This window comes from Heteronotia binoei, chromosome 4, assembly GCF_032191835.1.
Source record: "Heteronotia binoei isolate CCM8104 ecotype False Entrance Well chromosome 4, APGP_CSIRO_Hbin_v1, whole genome shotgun sequence".
Lineage (NCBI taxonomy): Eukaryota > Metazoa > Chordata > Lepidosauria > Squamata > Gekkonidae > Heteronotia > Heteronotia binoei.
In genome coordinates this window covers 154,499,336-154,525,501 of record NC_083226.1, presented here as the reverse complement: position 1 = coordinate 154,525,501, position 26,166 = coordinate 154,499,336, and the positions used below count along the sequence as shown (strand labels likewise).

The following is a 26,166-nucleotide window of genomic DNA, read 5'->3' as shown; positions in this document are numbered from 1 at the left end:
ACATTTAAAGCATAAGTGCTATAAAATCTCCTCCCTTGAAACAAGGCCATGGGGGGGGGGTTGTGGAGAGAGAGAGAGAGAGAGAGAGAACTCTCTAATATATAGGTTGGATTCTGTCTTGGGTCCACTCCAATATGCAAGAAGTCATCTCTGCCTAGGAAATGCATGTCTGGACAGCAGCACACTTTCAGCCTGGTCTGTGAAGGAACCCACAACCAGTTTGGTGTGGTGTGTGGACTTTTATCTGGGAGAACCGGGTTTGATTCCCCACTCCTCCACTTACAGCTGCTGGAATGGCCCTGGGTTAGCCATAGCTCTTGTAGGAGTTGTCCTTGAAAGGGCAGCTGCTGTGAGAGCTCTCTCAGCCCCACCCACAGGCTGTCTGTTGCAGGGGGAGAAGATATAGGAGATTGTAAGCCGCTCTGAGTCTCTGATTCTGAGAGAAGGATGGGGTATAAATCTACAGTCTTCTTCACATACTGTGACATGAACATGCAACTTTGCCAACTGTCCTGTATTCAAGATTTCTTCTTTCATTCCCAGAGCTCCACTCTGCCACCCCTCAGTGTGCTCCCCTTCATTCGAACATGAAGCCCATTCTGCCCTCTACCGACCAGAAACTTTAATTTACCAGGTTTGCAGAAATCTCTGGGTACATGAAAAAATGCAAGGCAGGGAGTACATTTTTCTCTAGCCGTATATGCATGAATATAAAGGAGGCCAGCATGTACATGGCCAAACTATGTACATGGCCAGACTGCATTCCTCTGGATTAGAAACTACAGAGCACCAACAGTTGTGTCAAGTATCTGCATGGCCAGAGTATCTATTGTATTAATACCATCAATAATGTCAAACCAGCATAGGTCCAGGGTTACCTCAAGATAATGCAATTAAGGGTCATTCATGAAATAGGACACTTCAAGAGGAAGGAAAAGGGTAAGAGCTGAAATCAGTGAACTAGGATGGTAATTGCTCATGCATAAGGACACAGTAGCCTCTGCAATGTATTTCTTAATGCCTGCGTATGTGGTTCGATGCTTCCTTCTGGCACCCCATTCTTTTGGGAATTGCTGCTTTTGTACAAATAGAGAATAAACTGGAGTGCTCCCTGTAAACTGTGGAGTCTTGTAAGCAAAAATTCTAGTTTGTGAGCTACTGGCAATAAAGTTGTAAGCTCCTGCATAAATTAGTTTGCTCTGGGGCCACCCTGAGCAAAGACAAAAACTTGAGAGCCAGAGGCTAAAAAACTGAGTTGGCTAACACTAACAAGCTTAAAAGGAACACTGGGGGATCCAAAGACTGTTTGCTCCCTTCCTTGTGATCTCTGCATAATCCAGTAGCAGTGTCTTTGCTGATATGCCTCTACCTCTGGAAGAAGGCTCTAATGTTACTGGAAGAAAGTCTTTGAATCCCAACCCACTTTGTGAGATTTAATGTGAGATGTTACCCAAGTGCCTCATCTGAGAAATTAAATATTTAAATGCAACATTCAAAACACATTCATTTAAAACACACTCTTCCTCTCCCCGCCCCCGTCTACACCCAGCAGTACAAGTCCCCTGCCTTCAGGAAAGAAAGAAAGCTTCGTTAGTAATCCAGAGTATGAAATCTCTTGCTGCTTTGATACAAATCAAAAAACCCTAAAACTGTAGCTCTTTTGTACTGAGATTTTAATGTGGCATTTATGTATTCCTTTCAACCCCCACAGGGCTTTTTTAGTAGAAAAAGCCCATCAGGAAATCATTTGCATATTAGGCCACACCCCCTGACACCAAACCAGCCAGAATTTCATTCCTGCTCAAAAAAAAAAAAAGCCCTAAAATTCCATATCATTCAAGGGAAGTTCATAAGCATGCAAGCCTCAAGTCAATCAGGTCTATTAAGTAGAAAAGAACAAGAGTCCAGTAGCACCTTAAGGGTAAAGACAGTCCCCTGTGCAAGCACCCAGTCATTACCATCTCAAGGGGTGATGTCACATCACAATGTTTTCTTGGCAGTCTTTTTGTTATGGGGTGGTTTGCCATTGTCTTCCCCAGTCATCTATCCTTTACCCATAGCAAGCTGAGTATTCATTTCACTGACCTCTGAAGCATGGAAGGCTGAGTCAACCTTGAGCCGGCTACCTGAGCCCAGCTTCCGCTGGGATCACACTCAGATCGTGAGCACAGCTTGGACTGCAGTACTGCAGTTTACTGCTGTGTGCCATGCGGCTCCAAGTACCACCTTAAAGACTAACAAAATATGTAGTCTTTAAGGTGCAACTGGACTCTTACTCTTTTCTACTACTACAGTCAATCCATGGCTATCCATCAAGGCCTAGTAAGATTCTTCCGTTTCTTCCCACACTTTCCAGCACAGGTATCAGGTATATTTTTCCTGGACCTCAGTACGTTTAAGAACACAGTGTTGGCTACTATGTACTTTTGCAGAATCTTCCTTTCCAATTGTAAAATTGCATCCTTTGTTTCTCTGGTGCTGACAAACCATTCAGTAAGGATGTTTTGTGATGGCATCTTTTTCTGGAAAGAAAGAAATTAACCATGACCTTTTATAAAGATGTTCTAGTGCAGCTACTTGCCAAACCATTCGACAACTAAGTTGACAGAACTAACATCTGAAAGCAGTGTTGCCAACCTCCAGGTGGGACCTGGAGATCTGGAAATACAAGCAATGTTCCCTCTAAGCTGCAGAGTCTTAATAATAATAAATTGTGAGCAAAAATTCTACTTTGTGAGCTACTGGCATTAAAGCTGTGAGCTACTGTATATATTATCGTACTCTGGGGTCTAAGACAAAAATGTGTGAGCCAGAGGCTAAAAACCTGTGAGCTAGCTCACGCTAACTCAGCTTAGAGGGATCACTGATTACAACTGATCTCCAGAAAATAAAGATTTCCCTTGGAGAAGAGCTGCTTTGGAGGCTGGCCTGTATGGCATTATACCCTGCTGAAGTTCTTCCCCTCCTCAAACTCCATCCTTCACAAGGCTCTACCATCAAATCTCCAGGAATTTTCCACCTCAGACCAGGCAACCCTACCTACCCTCCAAGCCTACAGCTGTAATTGTTTTTATGATACAATAATACAAAAACAAGACCTGGAGCTGACTACAGCTCAGATCATGCGCTACTCATTGCAAAATTCAGGCTTCAACTGAAGAAAAGTGGGGAAGCCATTAGGCCATTCAGGTTTGACCTTGATCACATCCCTTATGAACATACAGTAGAGGTGAAGAATAGGTTTAAGGAACTAGAGTTGATAGACAGAGTGCCTGAAGAACTACGGATGGAGGTTCGTGACATTGTACAGAAGGCAGCAATCAGCACCATCCCAAAGAAAAAGAAATGCAAGAAAGCGAAGTGGCTGTCTGATGAGGCTTTACAAATAGATGAAGAAAGAAGGAAAGCGAAAGGCAAAGATAAAAAGGAAAGATTCACCCAACTGAACACAGATTTCCAGAGAACAGCAAGGAGAAATAAGGAGGCCTTCCTGAAGAAAGCAAAGCAAAAGAGGAAAATAATAGAATGGGAAGGACAAGAGATCTACTCAAGAAAACTGGAGAAATCAAGGGAACGTTTCGTGCAAAGATGGCCAAGATAAAGGACAAAAATGGTAGAGACCTAATAGAAGCAGAGATCAGGAAGAGGTGGCAAGAATACACAGAAGGATTATACAAGAAGGATCTCAATGTCCCGGACAACCATGACAGAGAAATCGATAACCTTGAGCCAGACATCCTGGAGAGTGAAGTCAAATGGGCTTTAGAAAGCATTACTAACAACAAAGTGAGTGGAGATGATGGGATCCCAGCTGAGCTCTTCAAAGTCCTAAAAGATGATGCTGTTAAAGTGATGCACACATTATGTCAACAAATTTGGAAAACACAGCAGTGGCCACAGGATTGGAAAAGATCAGTTTATATTCCAAACCCAAAGAAGGGTAATGCCAAGGAATGTTCAAACTATCGCACCATTGCACTCATTTCACATGCCAGCAAGGTCGGGTTAAAGATCCTACAAGCTAGGCTTCAGCAGATCGGGAACTACCAGAAGTTCAAGCTGGATTTCGGAGAGGTAGAGGAACTAGAGATCAAATTGCCAACATTCGCTGGATTATGGAGAAAGCACAGGAGTATCAGAAAAACGTCTATTTCTGCTTTGATTGTGTGGATCGCACAACAAACTGTGGCAAGCCTTTGATTGTGTGGATCACAACAAACTGTGGCAAGTTCTTAAAGAGATGGGAGTACCAGACCACCTCACATGTCTCCTGAGAAAACTGTATAAGAGTCAAGAAGCCACTGTCACAATGGAATATGGAACAACTGATTGGTTTAGAATAGGAAAAGGAATTAGACAAGGATGTATATTGTCACCCTGCTTATTTAATTTATATGCAGAGTACATCATGCGGAATGCTGGCCTGGATGAAGCAGAAGCCAGAATTAAGATTGCTGGGGAAAATATCAACAACCTCAGATATGCAGATGACACTACTCTAATGGCAGAAAGTGAGGAGGACCTAAAGAACCTCTTGAGTGTGAAAGAGAAGAGCACAAAAGTAGGCTTGAAACTCAACATTAAAAAAACTAAGATCATGGCATCCGGCCCCATCACACCTTGGCAAATAGAAGGGGAAGACATGGAAGTCGTGACAGACTTCACATTTCTGGAATCCAAGATCACTGCAGATGGTGACTGTAGCCATGAAATTAAAAGACATTTGCTCCTTGGGAGGACAGCTATGGCTAACCTGGGCAGTATAATAAAAAGTAGAGACATCACCCTGGCAACAAAAGTCCATATAGTCAAAGCGGTGGTATTCTCAGTAGTAATGTATGGCTGTGAGAGCTGGATCATATGGAAGGCTGAGCACAGAAAAATAGATGCTTTTGAGCTGTGGTGCAGGAGAAGACTCTTGAGAGTCCCTTGGACTGCAAGAAGATCAAATCAGTCAGTCCTAACGGAAATAACCCAGTTTGTTCCCTGGAAGGTCAGATGCTGAAGCTCAAATACTTTGGCCACCAAATGAGAAGGGAGCACTCCCTGGAGAAGATCCTGATGCTAGGAAAGACAGAAGGCAAAAGGGATGGCAAAAGATGAGATGGCTGGATAGTGTTACTGATGTAACAAACACGAATTTGAGCAAACTTTGGAGGATGGTGGAAGACAGGAGGGCCTGGCATGACTTTGTCCATGGGGTTGCAAAGAATCAGACTTGACTGTGCGAATGAACAATTACTTCCTACAGAAACCTCAACACCTCCATATACCAAAGTGCTGGAGCTACAGAAACAAACCCTAGTCCTCTTCTATCACCTGCAGAAAGACTTCATGGGTTTACCAGGGGAGAAAAGCCAATGAGAATTGGTCTAGTATAAACGTACAAACTCACTTTGCATGCAGTTATCCCCCAAAAGACCAAGATCAATTCCCCACTAGCGTTATGCTTCTTGACCCTCACTCTCCTCTTCTCCACAGGGCTTCTGTTGGATTTCATACTATCTGCTCTGGGGCTGCAACTAGCTCTGCCTCTTTTGTGCGGCAAACAAGATCCTCTAAAAACCGGTTTCTGTCTGCTGCATGAAAAAGGCAAAGTGAGTAAAGCCCTGGGGTAGATAATGTGAAATTTGACAGAAGCCCTGCAGAGAAGAGGAGCTTGAGAGTGGCATAAGGCTAGTGGGGAATTGGTCCAAGATTCCCATTTGGGCACCTTTGGAATGGTTCTCCTACTGAGCACTGGGGCTCATATTACAGCTCCCATCCTGAAGGGGAGGGATGGGTCTGCATTGCAGCAGATGTTCATACAGCCTGACAAAGAGCTCTTTTGTAGACTTGGCTCAGTTAAAGCCAAGCTACACATTACATGCTGTTCATAAAACCTTGTGTTGCCTCACTGTATGACAGTCAGAGAGCTTGAACCAACTCAGCCATGCTGTCAAGGGGGGAAACAGTAGTGCTAGGGTTGGCAGCTCTAGGTTGGGAAATACCTGGGGGTGGAGCCTGGGGAGGGCAGGGACCTTAGCAAGGTATAAAGCCACAGAGCCCACCCTCCAAAGCAGCCATTTTGTCTGGTGGACCTGATCAACTGTAATAGCAGATCTTCCGGTTGCAACCATGGCTTTTTAGCAAGAACATTTGAGGGCTAGACATTGGGGAGCTCCACACATGGCTGGCTATATTAGAGAGCGAGTTTGGTGTAGTGGTTAACTGCGTGGACTCTTATCTGGGAGAACCAGGTTTGATTCCCCACTCCACTTGCAGCTGCTGGAATGGCCTTGAGTCAGTCATAGCTCTGGCAGAGGTTGCCCTTGAAAGAGCAGCTGCTGTGAGGGCACTCTCAGCCCCACCCACCTCACAGGGTCTCTGTTGTGGGGAGGGGAGATAAAGGAGATTGTAAACCGCTCTGAGACTCTGATTCAGAGAGAAGGGCGGGGTATAAATCTGCAGTTCTTCTTCTTCTATACCAAGTCAGGTCTACCAAGCCCAGGATTTTCTAGTCATGTTAGCAGCAGCTCTCCAAGGTCTCCACTGCAGAAAACAACCTCCCCACACCCATCTGCTCCCCTCAATCTCCTCCCGGCAGATATTCCAGAGACTGAACCTGGGATCCTCCACAAGGAAAGAATGTGCTTGTCCACTGAGCCAGGGTTGTACAAACTCCTTGTCCCCTTTGACAGCCCAGACCACCATAGCTGCTAACCGATGAAGATCTCATTGACTCTAGGTAACAAGACATCATCCATGGGATAGACTTATTTCTTGTAAGAGAACTGACCGGAAGATTATTAAGGAGAAATCCACAGCAGGAAAGCTGATTCATTTTAGGACTGTCTCCCCAAGCAACGCTAAACATTTCTGACAGTTTTGGCTGTACAGCCATGCTGACACCAAAAGGCCTTTCCCTGTGTTGCAAGGCTGAAAGAGCTGGCAGAGGATCCTGATGAGATCCATTTGTGTCATCTCTGGTTTACTGTTCTCTAGGGGTTGTCACAAGGCCAAGTTTTGCCATTGTGTCTTATTTCTGACTGCAGTCAGTGCTATTACTGATTTAACCAGACTTACAAGAAACCTTGGATGAACCAAGAACCCCCCTCCCCACCTACAGACATGTCTTATCACCACCCCTAAATGCAATATTCTCCTTTCTGTGACTTCTAACATTTTGGGAAGGGGAATTTCCCTCCTTTGATTCTTCCATGTTAGGAGTTATGGAAAATATTGGGCTTGGAGTCCAATGTACCCTGTTAAGTGCATATTAATTATGCTGAACATTGGATTCCCACAGATAAATATGGCTTTAAAGCTCTAGAAGTTGAATTCTACCAAGCTGCATGGTAAATGACATTGTCTCATCTGTATTGTATTAACCTGGGGGATTTTTGTAGCCACCGCCAATCCAGCAAAAAGGAATTAAGTCTGTGTTATACATAGTGACAGGTTTCAGGATGGAGATAAAGACTGTTTGATAAAGATTAAGGCCTATAATATGTAGAAATTTTCTGACCGACCTTTTTCCTGGTCTCTTCCCTCTAGAACAGGCTTTTGCTTTTCCACAGCCATGCAACTGGGCCTGCTTTAAGGAAAAAGTTATAGCTACAAACTGGCTGCATCCTGTTTTGCTCTTTAGAAATAGCCAGGCCTGCACCTTTCTGAGAGTTCCTCCTCCTCCTTCTGAGAGTCCCACCTCCTTGTCCATTGAATAGTATGTGCAGCTGCATAAAAATCCCCGAATGAGCTCCACCACCTATTTTTCTACAAAACGATCCCTGAAAATAGTTCCCACTAAAACCTGGCATTTCCTAAAAAGTGGGCCACTAGCAGTGGTTTTGAAGAGCCCAGTGGCGCAGAGTGGTAAAGCTGCAGTACTGCAGTCTTAAGCTCTGCTCATGACCTGAGTTCAGGTAGCTGGCTCGAGGTTGACTCAGCCTTCCATCCTTTTGAGATCGGTAAAATGAGTACCCAGCTTGCGGGGGGGAAAGTGTAGATGACTGGGGAAGGCAATCGCAAACCACCCCATAAAAAAAGTCTGCCATGAAAATGTTGTGAAAGCAACGTCACCCCAGAGTTGGAAGCGACTGGTGCTTACACAGGGGACTACCTTTACCTCTTTAGCAGTGGTTTGCCATGTGGAGGCATACTTATGGGGGGGGGGAAAAACAGAGGAACAGTCAAAATTCAGGGTTTCCCCAAGAGGGGACAGAGGCTGCTCCTCATTTCAAAGGTTATGAGACCCTAGCTCGAGTAACTATGATGGTTATGAGACCCTAGCTCGAGTAACTAAACCTGCAAAGTGTGCTTTTAGTGTGCCATAATCCCCTTCTCCCATTCCAAGGAAAACCACAGTTGCCAGTTCAGCTAACAGCAAGCTATGGTTTGTGCTGCACTCGACAGTTCTAATTCATGGTTGCATTGTGGTTCACTGTACAAGCCATAGTTTTGTCACTTGTATCAAGGCAAGTGATCATTTGAATTAAGGATGCCACTGCATCAAAAGGGCAGCTACAAACTCAAGGCTCATTTGAGCAATGTCAAACAGTGGCCTGATGCCCCACTTCCAGGGCTTTTTTTGTAGCAGGAACTCCTTTGCATATTAGGTCACACCCCCTCATGTAGCCAATCCTCCTGAAGTTTACATTAGATCCTACACTAACTGCCCTGTAAGCTCTTGGAGGATTGGCTACATTAGGGGGTGTGTGGCCTAATATGCAAAGGAGTTCCTGCTACAAAAAAGCCCTGCCCATTTCCACGCATCTCAGCAGCAACCTACTGCATTCTCTAGAAGGAAAGCTTGAGCTTTGCATATGAGATCTATTGCAGCAGCAAATCATTCTTAACTTTGGCCTTGAAAGGCATCCTCACTGCTAAGTTCCAGGTGCCCAGATTCTATACCAGATCCCGTAGTGCAAACTAAAGCTGGAGCAGAGCAACTGAGAGATTAGGTTCACTACAATTAATTCACAACCTTGAGGGGCTCATGCCAGAAGAGGACATCAACGCAATAAGTGTCTGCTGGCAGTGGGACTAGCTATCTGCATTTTCCACAGTGCCCTGTAAGAACTGCTGGTTGGTCACAGCCTGAGAGCGGCTCTCACTAACACAACAGTTTCCTTCTGAGCCAGTTTGGTGTAGTGGTTAAGTGCGTGGACTCTTATCTGGGAGAATTGGGTTTGATTCACCACTCCTCCATATGCACCTGCTGAAATGGCCTAGGGTCAGCCATAGCTCTTGTAGGAGCTGTCCTTGAAAAGGCAGCTGCTGTGAGAGCTCTCTCAGCCCCACCTACCTCTGTTGTAAGGGGGGGGGAGGTAAGAAGATTGTGATCGCTCTGAGATTCAGAGTATAGGGCAGGAGATAAATCCAATATCATCACCTCCTTCCTGGATGCTTTGCCAGGTAACAGAGCCCCCAGAGGTTATCAGTTGGAGGAATCCCTGAGCATGCCACCAAACGCACATGCTCAGACCAATATGCAGGGTACCCAACTCTCCTTTCTAGGATAAGGGCTATTTCAGTCAACCCTCATCCCTTATTACTCCAATGGCAGTCTGAACTGCTGAGATAGCAGGAAATGTAGGTCAGCTGCCAACAGGCTGTCCTTAGCTGGCCCTAGTAGTGGGACAGGCTTCACCTCCTGTTAATGGTCATTCACCTTTTAATGCAATGAAGGCCTGCTACAAGGGTCACCCTCACTTCCTTCCCCTGTGTGATTTCTGGGGCCCGTACGTTCCAAATCAATACAATACCATTCATGGGTTAATTTCACAGCAAATATTGTCATTCCAGTATGAAACCTGGGCTCTTACAACCTCAACATGGGGGAGAAGTCAGGTTAAACCAGGCCACATTAGGTTTGCATGCAGTATTGTGGCACTGATGCAATCATCAAGTTAAAACCAGAATTTCTGGTGACAGACTGGACAATGCAGAAGAGTGAGGTGTTACAGACAAAGGCTGCAATTCTAAAGACACTCTCCTGGGATTAAATCCCATTGACATGGGCTTGATTTCTGAGCAGACCTGTTTAGGATTGCTTCCACACAATAGAAGTATGGGCCAGGATAACCCTGACACAAACTCCCCAGGTGGTCTAGGTAAGCCACTCATAGCTCTTTCATACTTTGGGATGGGAAGGGGCTGTGGCTCAGTGGTAGAGAATCTGCTTGGCAAGCAGAAGGCCCTAGGTTCAATCCTTGGTATCTCCAGAGAAAAGATCTGGCAGTAGGTGATGTGAAACCTTGGAGAGCAGCTGCCAGTCTGTACCGGATCCCACCACACACTGACTTTGATAGACAATGGATCTGATTCAATATAAGGCAGCTTCAGTGTGTGTGTTAATCTTCCAAAGCTGTTTCAGGTCTGATGGCTCAGGTATGAGGATAAGCAGTCTTAATATTTTCTATGTTTTGTTTTATTGTTTTCTCAGCTATGAAATGGTGCATACTCCAGTTTCACCAAGCTGAGATTACCGTAAAGACACCCATTTTAGGAATCTTCATTATGCTGGCCACCTAGTCCAGGAAACTTTCTCACCACAAGATCATCTCATGCCTCCTCTAGGAGCAAAGCATTCTTTACATCACCTGATGGATTGCCTATGTGTGCAAGAATGCCATTACAGTGCAGTTGGAAATAACTGGGTAGCTTATCCTGCCCTGCATAGCTGGGAGTGGCACCTCCAGCGGAAGAGAGTTCATCAGAAGGCCACCCTGTCTACTCACCCTGTTAAAAGCTACTCAACAGAATAAAGAATTTAAGAACTGGAGGATTCAGTCCATTACATTTTACGGGTTTTGCAAGTGGTAGCTAACCCTCAGTTGGGTTTTGGGCCTGCCAGTTCTTTGCCACAGTCCAGGCATATTCTAAGTATCACTCAAAATTACTACAAAGAGCACTTACTCCTTTTCCATTTGTAAATTTTATCACAAATGACCCACCAATTATATAAACTCAAACCAAACCTCGGCAGTTTCTCCTTACAGTATGTTCTATAAATGCCTGTCGATGTTCGTTGTACTTTCTTTAGAATTATAATAGAAGGGACCAAATCCAGCCCTTTTGAACTAGGGTTGCCAACCCCTGGATATCTTCCATATTACAACATCCCCAGATTATGATGTTCACTTCCCTAGGAGAAAGCTGCTTTGGTGGGCAGATTCTAGGCATTAAACCCTTCTCCAAAAACCACCCTTCTCAGGTTCTGCCCCCAAATTTCCAGGAATATCCCAACACCCAGAGTTGGCAACCCTATTCTGACCACATCAGACAGCCGCCCTGAGTCCGCTTGCAGAGAGGGCGGGATAGAAATATAATGTAATAAATAAACATCAAAAATGGAACTAGGACAGTGGTGACCAAACTGTGGCTTGGGGAGCCACATGTGGCTCTTTCACACATATTGTGTGGCTCTCAAAGACCCCACCACCTCATTTACCAGCTTGGAGAAGGCATTTGTTTCTTTAAATCACTTCTCCAAGCCAAGCCAGCAGGCAGTTTGGAGAATGCATTTAAAGTTGGCTTCTTCTCACCTCTCCCTCCCAACTATTTGCTTTTCTTCCATCCAACATCTGACATTCACATCTTGCAGCTCAAACATTGACATTTATTCTATGTAGCTGTTATGTTAAGCAAGTTTGGCCACCCCTGGACTAGGACTTGAACAAGCAGCAATCCAAAATAAGCTTCTGAAGGACTTCTTGCAGCACTGACAGGCAGCTATTCATCATACCTCTGAAAGAATTCCTTCCACCAGTCAATTTGTCAGGATTAAGGGATTAGGCATTTGAATGACAGCTGAATTGTCCAGCAGTTCTAGAAAGGCCTTGCCATGTTCTTCTGACAAGAGATCCCATTTAGTATTGGAAGCACATTTAGATTTTAAACCATATCCATTGAGGTTTAGAACATTTTTCTTCTCCTGCATGCTATGTTATATTTTACTGTATTTACATCATTTATATACCACCTTCCTCTTCAGGGGGAACCAGAGTAGCTTATTTCATTCTCTCTTCCACTTCATCCTCACAACAACCTTGTGAGGTAGATTAGGCTGCGAGGGTGTGACTGCTACAGAAGTTTCCTTGGTGACCTCAGGCCAGATTATGGATTTGAACCTGGGTCACCCAGACACCGGTCTGGTACTAACCACTATGCCAAACTGGGACTTTTAAAATCTTCATTACCAGAATCCTGCAAGGGAGGCCAAGTGAGGGAGCGAGTGGCCCAAGGTGACCAAGAGAACTTCAGAGCAGAGTGGAAATTTGAACATGGGACTCCCCTAGATCCCAAGAAAGGAAAGGTCCCCTGTGCAAGCACCAGTCATTTTCCACTCTGGGGTGACGTTGCTTTCACAGCAGACTTTTTACGGGGTGGTTTACCATTGCCTTCCCCAGTCATCTACGCTTTCCCCCCAGCAAGCTGGGTACTCATTTTACCAACCTAGGAAGGCTTAGTCAACATGAGCCGGCTACCTGAACCAGCTTCTGCTGGGATCGAACTCAGGTCGTGAGCAGAGGGCTCCGACTGCAGTAGTGCAGCTTTACCACTCTGTGCCACGGAGCTCCCTAGATCCCAGGACAACACTCTAATCACTACATCACACCAGCTTTGCAGTCAGTTTTGTCCTACAAAAAAAACTCAAAAACGTGAGTTTCTATATCAGCAAACCTCAATCAGGAAGTCTGTACCTGTTGAACTTCTACCTGTGGAAATCTTCCAAAAGTCAGAGGCAGAAGACACTGCTCAAGAGCTACCCAATGCTTTTGCCAAGTCAGCTTCTTGCCAGGATTTACTCTTCCATTCAGATTGTCAGCAAGCCAGACACAGCAAGAAATTGCTTGGCCAGTTACAGACTATGGTAGGAGTAGAAAATGAACTCATCTCCACCGTCCTCCACTGTGCCTACTTTGGAGCATTTTTATTCCATTGGCACAAGTCATGACACCTGGCTACTTTCAGTATCCTGCTTACTAACCCTTTATGTGCCAGTCATCCAAGACTCAGCTTCTCACACTCCTACAGAAACACATACTAAGGTGCTTCCATTTCATAGAATCATAGAGTTGGAAGGGGCCATACAGACTATCTAGTCCAACCCCTTGCTCCATGCAGGATCAGCGTAAACCATCCCATGAACTACAAAGATAACTTTCAGAAGCTAATTTCTGACTCCTCCCCCACCATAGGACCCCATTAACATGGATTGAAACTTCATACTTAGAGTGACAACAGTTCCACTCCTGTGCCTTTAAGAGCCAGATGAAGCTTTTTCCTTGCCACTTAGCACCACACCAGGAAAAGCTTCACCTGTGGCAGCCTGGTTAAGTTCAGCTCCTCTTAAAGGTGCAGGACAGTGGCAGTCAGCACCAATATTCCCTCCAAACTGTAGAGTCTTGTAAGCAAAAATTCTGTTTTATGATCTACTGGCATTAAAGTTGTGAGCTGCTGCATAAATTAGCTTGCTCTGGGGCCATTTTTGTGGAGCTAAAACAAAAAAATGTGTGAGCCAGAGGCTAAAAAACTATGAGCTAGCTCAAACTAACTCAGTTTAAAGGGAACACTGGTCAGAACAGTGGCAGCCCTTCTATAAAGAACTTGCCTCACTTGGCAAGTGATAATCCTACACCCTTCCGATACCTCGGGAGATGCCCTTTCTCAGCTTAAAGCCTCAAATGAATCCCTCTCCCAGAAATTAATGTCCTCAGTTACAGACCCTTTAAGGAGGAGTCCCACAGTCAAAACAGCAGAGAAGAAGAAAGGGGCTGGACTCAGTTAATAAGGACTGCCAAACCACCCTGCAAGCAATGAGGTCTCAAGATGATCCCCCAGCCTCCATGGCTAACCACACACTGAACAGTAAACCCTATTCAGCCAGGCACCCCTTAGAGAACAGTTTACTACCGCCTGCCCACTTAAGTGTGCCACTGTTTATTTTTACTCCTGCAAGGAGGACTGTTATAATAATGATTTGCACCTGGGAGGATGCTCTCCTCCAGTCAAAGCCAGAACACTAACTGGATATTACAAACAGGGCTCTTCTTAACCATTGGACAGCAAGGGCTACGGAATTTAACTAGTCTCTTGAACATTTAATTAGTCTCTTGAGTCTCTGGGGGCACCTACTGTTCTGTGCGCCTCCATTTTAAGTTCACAACCACCATGTGAGGTAGGTTAGGCTGAATAACTGGCTTAAAGTCAAACAACAAGCTTTGTTTGCTTATACCTTGCCTTTCTCCTCAGTGGAGGGGGCCAAAACCAGCTTCCGTGGTTCTCCTCCCCTCCATTCTATCCTCTCAAACAACCCTGTGAGTCAGCTGAGTTTATGACAGGCCAAAGGTCACCCTAAAAGGTCCCATGGCAGAGTAGGGATTTGAACTGGGAATGCACCACATCCTGGTCTGACTACATCAAACAGGCTGTCATGGCTTGGGTCTCTAATCTGGGAGTACCGGGTTTGAGTCCCCACTCCTCCAGATACAACTGCCGGTGTGACCTTGAGTCAGCCACAGTTCTCTCAGGAGCAGTTCACTGAGAGCTCTCTCAGCCCCACCTACCTCACAGGGAGTCTGTTGTGGGGAGAAGGGAAAGAAGACTGTAAGCCGCGTTGAGACTCCAAGCAAAGGGGTGGGGAGTTTAAATCCAATTTCTTCTTCATCCCACCATTTTTAATAATACCACAATGTTAGGTTCTCTTGTCCTAAAAGAATTGTTGTGTGGCCTTTCTACAATTTAACTGCTGTCTTTAACAGGGCCAGACCGATTTCTTTAAGGAAGCCATTTCTGTAAAGGGAAAGATTTATTGTTTGCATATATATATTGCCTGCCTTCTTCAAGTCCTGCCCCCCACCACATCGCCTTATGGAAGGTCTTGTTTATTTTTCTTCAGCTTCTCCAGCTTCCACTGAGGAGAGCCAGAGCCCTGGTTCAGGGAGGGATTTTCCATCTCGCTTTTTTTGTTTTGTTTTAACTAGGACATCTTCCCTCAGGCCAAGTTTCCTACACCACCACCACTGCACATACCCACCGCATCTTATTTACCACCAGCACTGAAACACCCCCCTCCCGTTCATTCTCTCCCCCACCACTCAAGATAGGGATGAATTACTGGAATCCTTAAAAAGCTTTTGGCAGGCCTCCGTGTGGTACCTAACGTTGCGGTATCATTTAAGAAGTGGAGGGGGGCCTCCGAGATTTAGAGATTTATAACCCGTGTCAGCCAATTGAGATCATTACGCAGCATTCTAGGTTGAAAAGTAATAAGAAAAACTGGGCGCATGAAGCCGCTTAATTCCCACAAGCAAACGTCTCCGCTTGAAACCTAGCCCTGAAAACAGCCCTGCTCGAGATCTCACTTGCCGGAGTCTTGGCACATCTTCCAGAGAGGAAACTAGCCCCATATGCCCACCATTGGGCGAGGGTGGGATTAATAAAAAACCGTGCCCCGCTGGTCTAAGAGAGACACCGAGAGGCTCTCAAGGGACAGCCACCCGAAGCGCTTCCTCCGAATCAATTCTGGAACGCCGCCGATGCCAATTGACGATTTTGCCGCGAGAATGGGCAAAAAAAAAAAGCCCCAGCGCGCGTCGCTCCAACACCCGACCGGCCGCCTCCAGCCAGATCCAAAGAGCCTCTCTTCTTCTTCGCCGCCGCCGTTCCCTCCTCCCTCCCTGGGGCTACTCACGAGACTAGAGGCGCGCCGCTTCGTGCATGATCCTTCCACCGCCGCCAGCCAGCGAATGAGCCACCGCCGCCGGCCCGGTTAAATATTCCGTCGCGCTCGACCCTTTGCGGCGCAGCGAGCCACTCACAGCGAAGCGAGATGGTTTTAATCAGAGGCTGGCAGCTGAGCGCTGCCCAGGAATGCGCGCGGGGATGTTTTTGTTGCCTCGGCTTTGGCGACTCCCCCTCAACGTGTCTGGGGCTTCCAAACTTAACTCCTTCGGTGCCGGGCGAGGGGGAAGACGGAGAGGGCACGCGGGGGGGGGGGTCTCCGAGCCTGAAGTTCTGGGGGGGCGGGGTGGGAGGTTACAGCCGTGGGCTCGGGGAGGTAGAGATCCTCTCTCCCGCTTGGCCCTCAATGAATGAGGCAAGAGGTACCGTATGCTTTTCTCATTCCTCAAATGCTTTTGGTGCGAGGGAGGAAGGGGAGTGCAGCGTTTGGTGGGTTTTCTATGGCACAGACTGCACAGGTCATTTGTTTTAGTGACTGAGACCCCAATTTTATGTATCGTCAGGTAATTAGCTTTTATTTCTATGTAGGGTTGCCAAGTCCAATTCAAGAAATATCTGGGGACTTTGGGGGTGGAGCCAGGAGACTTTGGGGGTGGAGCCAGGAGCAAGGGTGTGACAAGCATAACTGAACTCCAAAGGGAGTTCTGGACACATTTCAAGAGGCGGCTTTTAAATGCCTCCCCTTTATCGGAAATAATAAAGGATAGGGGCACCTTTTGGGAGGCTCATAAAATTGGACCCCCTGATCTTGGAGGTTTTTTTGAGGAGAGGTACTGGATGGTATGCTGCAAATTTGGTGCCCTTGCCTCAAAAAAACAGCCCCCCCCCCCGAGCCCCAGATACCTAAGAATCAATTCTCCATTATACGCTATGGACATCGGTCTCCATAAGGAATGATGGAGTGCCCAGCAGACATTTCCCTCCCCTCCTCCCGCTTTCTGATAACCCTGAAGCAGGGGGAGGGCCACAAACCCGGGGGATCCTCTGCCCCCACCTGGGGATTGGCAACATGGTTTTTAAACAAAATATGTACTGCATGCTTTCTGTGACAAGGGCTTAGGGTGGCAATCCTAAAGCCTCTGCAATGGGCCATGCCCATTGAATAATGGGTCTTACTTCTAAGTAGAACAAAGTTAGGTCCAGTGGCGCCTTTGAGACCAACACAGTTTTATTCAAGGTATGAGCTTTCATGTGCATGCACACTTCTTCAGATACAAGTGTGCGCATATACCAAACCTCATACCTTGAATAAAACTTTTTTGGTCTTAAAAGTGCTGCTGGACTCCGACTTTGTGCTATTGTTTCCAACCAATATGGCTAGGCTACCCATGTAGATCTTATTTCTGAGTAGTTCTGCTTAGGTAATGATTGTGGCTCAAGATGCAGCCGTCACCTTAGAAGGCAAGCACCTAGAATTATTTGCACATTTATATCCCACCTTTCCCCACAGCACAAGGTGGTTTACAATACATAATTGAAACAAGAACTCCCCCAGGCTAATAAACTGCCTGTGATCTGTGTGTAAAATACTGTCAAGTCACAGTTGATTTATGGCGACCCCAGCAAGGGGCTTTCAAGGCAAGTGAGAAACAGAGGTGGTTTGCCATTGCTGTCCTCTGCAGAATTTTCATGGGTGGTCTCCCAAATACCAAATCCTGCTTACTGTGCTGGATTAAACCCTGTGGAGGCCCCTGGGCAGTTGAAATCTTGAGGCCCCTCTTGCAAAAAGCAGCTCAGTTGGGAGGGCTGTAAGCACAGGGGAAACCAGGGGGAGGGACCTGACCTAGGGCCCCTAATGGCATGGGGGCCCATAGGCCGATGCCTACTCAGCCTGTTTTTTAATACGGCCCTGCCTGTTTACATTCCAAAATCTGATGAGGGCAGGTTATACTATATCAGGGGTGGCCAAATTGTGGCTCTTTCACACATATTATGTGGCTCTCAAAGTCCCTACCACCCCATCAGCCAGCCTGGAGAAGGCATTTCTCTTTAAGTCACTTCTCCAAGCCAAGCCAGCCAGCAGCTTGGAGAATGCATTTAAAGTTAAAGTTGCTTTCTTTCCAACTCTCCTTCTTTCCTCCCTCCATCCCTCCCTCTCTCCCAGCTCTCAAACATCTAATGTTCATGTCTTGTGGCTCTTGAACATCTGACATTTATTCTATGTGGCTCTTACATTAAGCAAGTTTGGCCATCCCTGTACTTTATTGCCTTCCCTCCCTGCTTGTAGCTACCCTCAATTAAAAGCTCTTGTGAGCATCTCCAAAAGGTTTCCAAAGATGGTGTTCCCCTCACCTTGTAGAAGGCCTATTCCACAAAATGTGAGCAAGGACAGAAATGTCACATGCCCTCATTTGTCTGGATGGGCCGCACTTTCTGTGGGAACAATGAGAAAATGGCAATCTGAAGACCAGAGCTGGTTCACAGGAACATACAAAGAGAGATAATCCTTCAAATATGTGGGTCCTAAGACATGAAGGACTTTAAAGGTCATAGCTAGTGCCATTAATTGAACTTGGAAATAAACTGGCAGCCAACAGGTTTTTTTTTTTAATTGGCAAGATGTGCAACCCAGTGACCAGCCTGACAATAACTGGGTTGTCCCATTCTTAACCATTCACAATATCTTAATTGCCTTCAAGGGTAGCCCACCATAGAGAACATTACCGTAGTCCATCCATGAGGTTACAAAAACATGGATTAGTGTGGCTAGGCCAGCTGAGTCTAAGAAGGTGGAGAGACCACTCTTGACTATTCTACCAGCTTTCTTTTCAGATAGCTAGACTGGGTCCAGAAGAACCCCCAGTCCTTTCCCTTCCTCTTTTAGTTGCCAGCTCCAATCCACCACCACCACTGGAACCAAACATCCCCAAACATCTGTCTTCCCAGGTAGCATCCCTGCTGTCTTGTCTGGATTCAGCTTTGGCTTGTTCTGCCAGGGGAGGACTTCCAAGTAAACTAGGAATAGGCAATTAGTTTGGCTTCCATCAGGTGAACAGAATTTAAACATAACCTTTTGAACTGTGGTAGATAAAGCATTGTGTTTAAATGTTCCATATCCAGGCATGGACTGATTGGAACATACACACTTTGGCCTGGAATGCATCTCCACTCAGTCTGAGCTTGTGTGCAGAATTCTCAATTTATACAGAAGTCCCATTGAATTGTGAAATTTACAGCCCAATCCAGATATAAGTGGTGGCCGGCCACAGCTTAGCTGCTGCGCTGCTAGTAGACTTCCTGAGGACTTCGGCACGCTGGAGTGTGGGGAGGGGAAAGGTGTAGCTTGCCGTGAGGGAGACAGTCACCATGGCAACACCTCTGGCAGAGGCACAAGGGAGGCGGAGGCAGCTGGAGGGGAGGGTCAGCCCCCCCATTGGCCAGTCCTGGCTCATGCACCGTGGCTCATGACAGTCAGGGATGGGGAGAGGGGGCTTCAGAGAGGCTGATAGCCATCCCCAACCCGCCCCCAAACAGAGAACGGAGCCAATGATGGGCAGACCATCACAAGCAAAGGAGAGATGTCCCACCAACACGGGGAGGGAACAGGAGTGAGGCTGGGCATGCGTGCACGAGAAGCCTGGCTTGGTGGCGAGGTGGGGGTTGGGGCGAGACAGGCCTGCACAGGACCATGGAGAAGCCGTCAATTCCTCACACCCTCTCGCTGTCAGAGACTCTGCCAATGGCAGGCAGACAAGCAGGAAGTACCAAGTGCAGGAGTTCACTGTCATAGACAGTGGTTGGAATGTGGGTCTGGGAGTGAGCAAGCCATCAGCAGACACCCCCCCACCCAGAGACCCCCTGTGTTGCCCTGATGCCCCTGCCATGTGCACGGAACACCTCCCCTGGGAGCTTCGGAACTCAGAGTGCGAGTGCATCAACCGCAGAACTCTGAGTCCACTTCATCAGCTTCACCCCCAGTGCCCTGCGCACAACAGCCCTGTGGGGTCGGGTAGGCTGTCAGCCCAGGCATGCTGAGGGGCGGCACTCCCCTCCCCTGTCCAGTCACGCGGGGGGCAGTGTTGCGGCTCATAGACCGTCCCCCTCAAAAAACCCAAGTGTGCCCACCCTCCTAGGCATTCCCTCAGAGAGGCCACTGAAGGGGGGGAGGGGGGTTGCTCAGGGAACATGCAGCAGATATCAAGCAGGAGAGACAACAGAGGGCACAGCTCAGACTTTATTTTTCTGGAACAGAGTGCAACAGTCTCCCTGGCGCATGCTGGGCAGTTTCGCTGTGGGCAGGGCTCCATTCTGAGCGGCAGGCAGAAACAACTGAGGGAGTGGAGGGGTGGTGGAGCGGCGCATGCGGAAGCCTCTGTGTTGGAGTCCCATCTGCAAAATGGAGACAGAGATCAAGAGCACCTGCAGGGGTGGCGGCTGGAAGAGCAGGCTGCGTTTCAGCCGGGCGCTCTCTTAAAGGGACAGTCTCTGACCCACCTCCCTGCAGCGGGGCAGCTGCCACACCCCCCCCCCCCATGCCCTGCCAGGGGTTAGGAACACGGCAGAGGGCAGACCAAGGGAAGGGAGCAGGCAGCAGCACAGGGGAGCGAGGTCAGCAGATACCCCCTGCTGGAGCCCACTACCTGGTTCAGGTGCCAGAGATGCTCGCACTCCAAGCAGTTGAGAGTGAGGGGAGGGGGAGGCTGGGGGGGGGGACAATGGAACTTACGCAGCCATGGGCGACAGTCCTTGCATGCAGAGCCTCTGGGAGCCCGGAACCTGTGGAGACCTGGAAACAAGAACAGTTAGTCCCAGGGGAGAGACCTGTCTCTCTCTCTTGCAAGTCAAAGATACTGTCAAAGCAACCGCGAGGTGGAAAACCTGTCACCAACATGCCTGCCTGTCCTTCACTCTAAGTCTGTATGGCCGGGAGCTTGCTGGCAGAACTTCCCGCCACGCACTCCTCTCCCTAACAACTGAGTTGTACGAGGCCAGAGCGGAAGTATTTCTAGGAGGGGGGAGACTGCGATTGGGTGTTGGGGAGGGGGTTCATCAGCCCGAGGTGCAAGGGGATTGGCGAGGCAATCACGCCGCTCCCTAAGGGGTTTGCGAGCTTCCGCAGTGGCGGAGGCGACCTTTGTTTTTGGTTTCAACAAATGCCTATGGGGCACGCCATCATTTTCGCAGGCGTAAAGTTGTGCCTCTCAGGAGGGGGCATGTCATGGGCCAAACTGCTCAGGAAGCCACCTAAGTCTGGCTGCACCCCTAACTCCACCCCCTCCTCCGCCCGAACACTGCGCTCCGCCTCACTTCTGCCCACGCTCAGGTGCAGCCCTCAGGCGCCACTGCCCTCGGGCGGAGCGGCGCTCGGGCTGCCCCCCGCCCACGTAACTCCCTCCCGCTGTGGTGGCGCCGGTCGTATGTCAACGCAAACCCTTCTGTGCCCATGTAGCGGCTCATCTGCTCCCAAAAGACTTTCCCCCCACTCTGGATTGTGCTGTTAGTCCCCAGAATTGCATTTTTTTATTCCAGCTGTGTGAGGTGGGCTACGGTTGTTCCTGCATTTGTCTATTCATAGAATCAGGGACCTCCAGGGTCATCTAGTCCAACTCACTGCACGATGCAGGAAACTCACAAATACCTCCCCCTAAATTCACAGGATCTTCATTGCTCTCAGATGGCCATCTAGCCTCCATTTAAAAACCTCCAAGGAAGGAGAGCCCACCACCTCCCAAGGGAGCTTGCTCCACTGAGGAACAGCTCTAACGGTCAGTTCTTCCTAATGTTGAGCCGGAAACTCTTTTTGTTTAATTTCAACCCATTGGTTGTGGTCCTACCTGGTCCTACCTTCTGGGGCCACAGAGAACAATTCCACACCATCCTCTATATGACAGCCCTTCAAGTACTTGAAGATGGTGATCATATCACCTCTTAGCCGCCTCCTCTCCAAGCTAAACATCCCCAGCTCCTTCAACCTTTCTCTGCTTAAAATTATCTTAGCCAGTGCCCATCAGCATACCTTCTGGCAATTAATTCTTGCTATTCATTTACCTTTTATTCACTCCATATATCATCTGCCTTGATACTAAAGGCAGATTACAGAGTTATAAAAGCAATGCCTGTCGTGAATCTACTGCCCAGCAGCTTCACTGAATGACTCTGAATTCACGTACATTAAGAAAAACCTCTCAAACTTTACGCTGTTTCTCCATACCAGTTGTGAAAAAAAGATGTATAATTTATGGTGTGCTTACATACTTTGCAATACTGAACACCCAAAGCTGCCTGAAACTGAATCAGAGCATTGGTTCCTCAAGGTCAGCATTGTCTGCTCAGCAGTTCTTCAGGGTCTCAGAAAGAGGTCTTTTGTATCACCTGCCACCTGATCTTTGTAGCTGGAGATGCAGAGAATTGCAACTGGGACCTACTGCATGCCCAGTGGATGGATGCTTTACCACTCAGCCATAGCTGTTCTCTCTCTTTGGTTTGCTTTCTGCTTTCATTTGGCAGCCAATGGACTGAGGCTTGTCAAGGGACCTCAAAATATCACATCTGAATACTTGTTCCCCACACTGAAGCCCAGTTCTCAATGTGCTCAGGGCCGGCTCTGTTACTAGGCAAAGTAGATGGTTGCCTAGGCTGCCAGCCTACTGGGGGCACTGAATTGGGTGTCCCCCATGTGACTCAGTGACATTATCAGTGCTGGGGGGTGGGGCGCCAGAAGGTAGTCTTGCCTAGGGTGCCAGACAGTCTACGGCTGGCCCTGAATGTGCGAGACTATTTGCAGAGCATATATAGCTCCACCTCCCTTTTATTCCTTAAATCTTTGTAAGATCACCTATTTGTATTTACTATTTTTGATCACTCACAATGAGGAGACAAAGGTGTACTCTTTATTCTGGTGTCTGACTGGAAACCTCTCAGTAGCTGCTTCAAAGTTGCTGTCAGCGGGTCACAGCTGACTTATGGCTATTCTGTAGGGGTTTCAAGGCAAGAGACGTTCAGAGGCGCCTCCATGTCATGATGCCTGCCTCTGTGTAGCAGCTCTGGTATTCCTTGGAGGTCTCCCATCCAAAAACTAGCCATGGCTGGCCCTGCTTAGCTTCTGACCAGATCGGGCTAGTGTGGGCTGTCCAGGTCAGGTTACTTCAAAGTAATCCCATGGAAACCAGTGGAAGAACTCTTTCTGCAAAATGGTTTTTGGGGATCTGACACGTTTTCAGACTGCAGTGAAACAAACGAGTCAGTCACGTTGGACACGATCCATCTATCTCACATTGACTGAATATAGTGGGAACTGTGTACATGCAAGTCTGTGTTGGATTGTGTTTATTGAGGAATATAAGATACTAGTGCAACATGCTTCAATTGTACGTTACGTGTAATAACAGGATTTTATTTTTTAAAAAGACACACTTATTTCAAGGGATTAAAAAGCATTTAAAGCAGATAATAATAATTACAGAAAATTAGCATACAGGGGAATTTTGCAGAGGAGGTTTGTTTAATGAGTAAGAGCAATTATGATGCAGTGAACTCAGGGGAAGATACAGGTAGGAGAGGAGAGAGCAGTGGGGAAGACTATTTTATCTATCTATTTATTTATACCCTACCTTTCTGCCTGAGACTCAAGGCAGACCCACAGTATATAGAACAGGGATGGCCAAACTTGCTTAATATAAGAGCCACATGGAATAAATGTCAGATGTTCGAGAGCCGCAAGGTGGAAGAAAGGAACGCAGGCAAATAGATGGGAGGGAGAGGTGGAAAGAAAACAACTTTAAAAGCATTCTCCAAGCCACCAGCTGTCTTGGCTTGGAGAAGTCATTTAAAGTGACAAATGCCTTCTCCAGGCCGGCTGACAGGGTGATGAGGATTTGAGAGCCACATTTGTCTCCCGAGCCACAGTTTGGCCACTCCTGACGTAGAACAATGTCATCAGACAGGGCCAGGCACCCAGTTAACAATGTGATAAGACTAAATTAGACTAATAAGACTAATGCAAAAAAGAGAAAGGTATCATATGCAACATGTCAAAGTGCAAAAAATGGAATTGCAAAAGAACACAATGCAATAAGAGGAGGATTAAAATGTACAAGAAGCCTTAGGGATAGACTACAATCCAGTTCCTTCTATAAAGAAGTGGCCTTCTGAACTGTTCCATTACACCACAGCTCTGTTCCTTTTATAAAAATGCTGAGCTTGTAAATAGTGTCTAAATTAGCTGCCTGTGACAACCAAAAATGTGGAGGCGGCAAATTTTAATAAGCCTTATCCCTGTGGTCCCGGCAGAGGTCTGGCAAATTCTCTTGTGCATGCCAGCCAAAAAAAAATATGGACCCAACTTGCACCACACTTATGGTAAGGTCTTGTGCCAAACTCCCACGTGTTCTGGATCCTGGGGTGCTGACAGTCTGGACTGCGCCAAGGAACAACCCTTCCTTCTCCTCAGGTGACTCATTGTGGTTCCTGGCACGAGGGTTACAGAACCGTAAACATCTCTGGCAAGGTATTGAATAATGTGATAATTATATCTTGATAAGAAGATGAGATATCATTCTGGCTAACTGAAACCTTCACCATTCATTTGCAGCAGGATAAAGCTGTTGTCTTCATGAATTCCTTCTTGTCTTCCTAGAGGCGTTGTCTTCCTGGTTAACCACTGTGGGAAGCAGGATGCTGGCTTAAATGGTTGGCTTTGGTTTGCTCCAGCAGGTTTTTTCCTTAAATTCTTATGAAAGTCATCTGGAAAGATATTTCTGAATATGGAGTTTGGGTCTAATGATCTAAAGGCCATTGCTGTAAAGAGATGCAGAGACAGCAACGTTCACAGTAGCAACAAATGGCTCGTGGGCTCAAGCAGTCTGTACATGATGTGGACCACTTGGTTGCTCTCCCAGATCTTATACTTCCTGCCTCCATTAAGAGGGTTTCAATATGGTGGGATTCATCTGTTGGTCACGCACTGTGGTCGCTGGGTTAATCATTGCCTGTTTCCACTGTTGCATCCTAATATGCTTCCCAAGATGCTGATCCTTAGGGCAGTGGCAGACTGGGTCTAAAAATACTGGTTGCCAGGAGACATAGGGGGCCCACCCACAACTATAAGGCTATCATTTAATTTTTATAAGAAGTAAATAAAATTTCCAAAAAAAAAAATACATAAGAGGAAAAAAGGTACAATTAAAACTTTTTGCAAAATAAATGTATATATGTTTTTAGTAATTACAGTGTACATATGTTGTACATTTTACTGGCAGTATGAAGTAGATATTAAACGTAAATACAGATTGCATTTTCTCCAGGGGAGCTGATCTCTGCCAGCTGGAGATCAGTTGTAAAAGCAGGAGATCCCCAGGCCCCACCTGGAGGCTGGCAACCCTAAATACAATGTAAATTTTAGTTGCATTACAGTAATTATATTGGAACTTCTATTATATGTTCAAGCTACTAAAAGGACATTAACATTTTAAACATATTGTCGGGCAAGCTGACACCCTGCCCCATCCGCCACTTCCTTAGGGAGACCTGGAGCATAGACAGCACCTTGGGGTTAATCATAGGTCTGCAGTGCGAAGGGGGAATCGGCCAACATTGCCTTCTTTCCCTTAGAAGAGGCTTCCACTAGAATCTAAAACTTTGCATAGGGCCAACATTGCCTTCTTTCCCTTAGAAGAGGCTTCCACTAGAATCTAAAACTTTGCATAGAAATGAATATCTGCAGGGAGCCTTCAGGGCACACAAATCAGTCTTGAAGCTTTTTATGCATGGTAGGGAATGCTGCATATGCAAATCTCCAACCCTATGTACAAAATCCATGTGTAGACTGCAAGATTCCCTGAAAATGTTTGGCAATATGAATGGAGACTGGGAGGGTGAGGTCCTGTTCCATTATATGCAGCTGGACAGTACACCTTAGCACAGGGTTTGTGTATCATGGTTGTTCATCTGGAGATCTTTCTCCCGAATGGGTATAGGACCATTGTGGTTCATCACCTACACTCACAGACATTTTGTATCATCACTTCATTTGGCATTTGTAGCAGCTTCCCTGGCTAAAATAAAGCCCTGCCAGGAAACCACAAAAAATAGTTGATAAAGAGGAACCAGACCAAAGGATATGGTGCAAGTAGTTCCTCAGAACAGGCAGACACTATAATTCAGGAAGTGAACATCTGTTAGAACTTCAAGTTGCAGGTCATTCATTCATGAGTCATGTATTTCTGACTCTTTTCTGTGAATGTGTTTGAGGTCAGCAATATTGAAAGTTCTAATAAACCCTACAAAGGCTCCAGCAACATGACAGTGACTGAACATGATTTCAGTAACATCTGAAGAACATAAACAAGGCTCTGTTTGATCAGACCAGTGATTCTTTCTCATACAGTGGCCAACTTGTTGTCCTGGAGGGCAAACAAACAGGGCAGGAGAGTCCTGCGCCTCCCTTGCTGTTGCCTCAAAGCGCTGCTATTCACAAGTTTGCTGTCTCTAGATGTGGAG

At 46.8% G+C, this 26,166-nt stretch overlaps 1 protein-coding gene across 7 annotated transcripts in view; it reads right to left on the bottom strand.

Annotated features, from left to right (window-relative positions):
• DAB2 (DAB adaptor protein 2) overlaps positions 1-15,946 on the bottom strand; it is a 50,305-nt gene extending 34,359 nt beyond the window's left edge. For 6 of the 7 annotated variants that reach the window (XM_060236050.1, XM_060236051.1, XM_060236048.1 and 3 more), the window contains exon 1: positions 15,680-15,899. The gene's annotated coding sequence lies outside the window, so the exon portion shown is untranslated. Of the gene's footprint in view, positions 1-15,679 lie in introns of all 7 variants that reach the window. The other variant, XM_060236049.1, reaches the window with a different exon arrangement.
• Positions 15,947-26,166: the final 10,220 nt, after the last annotated feature.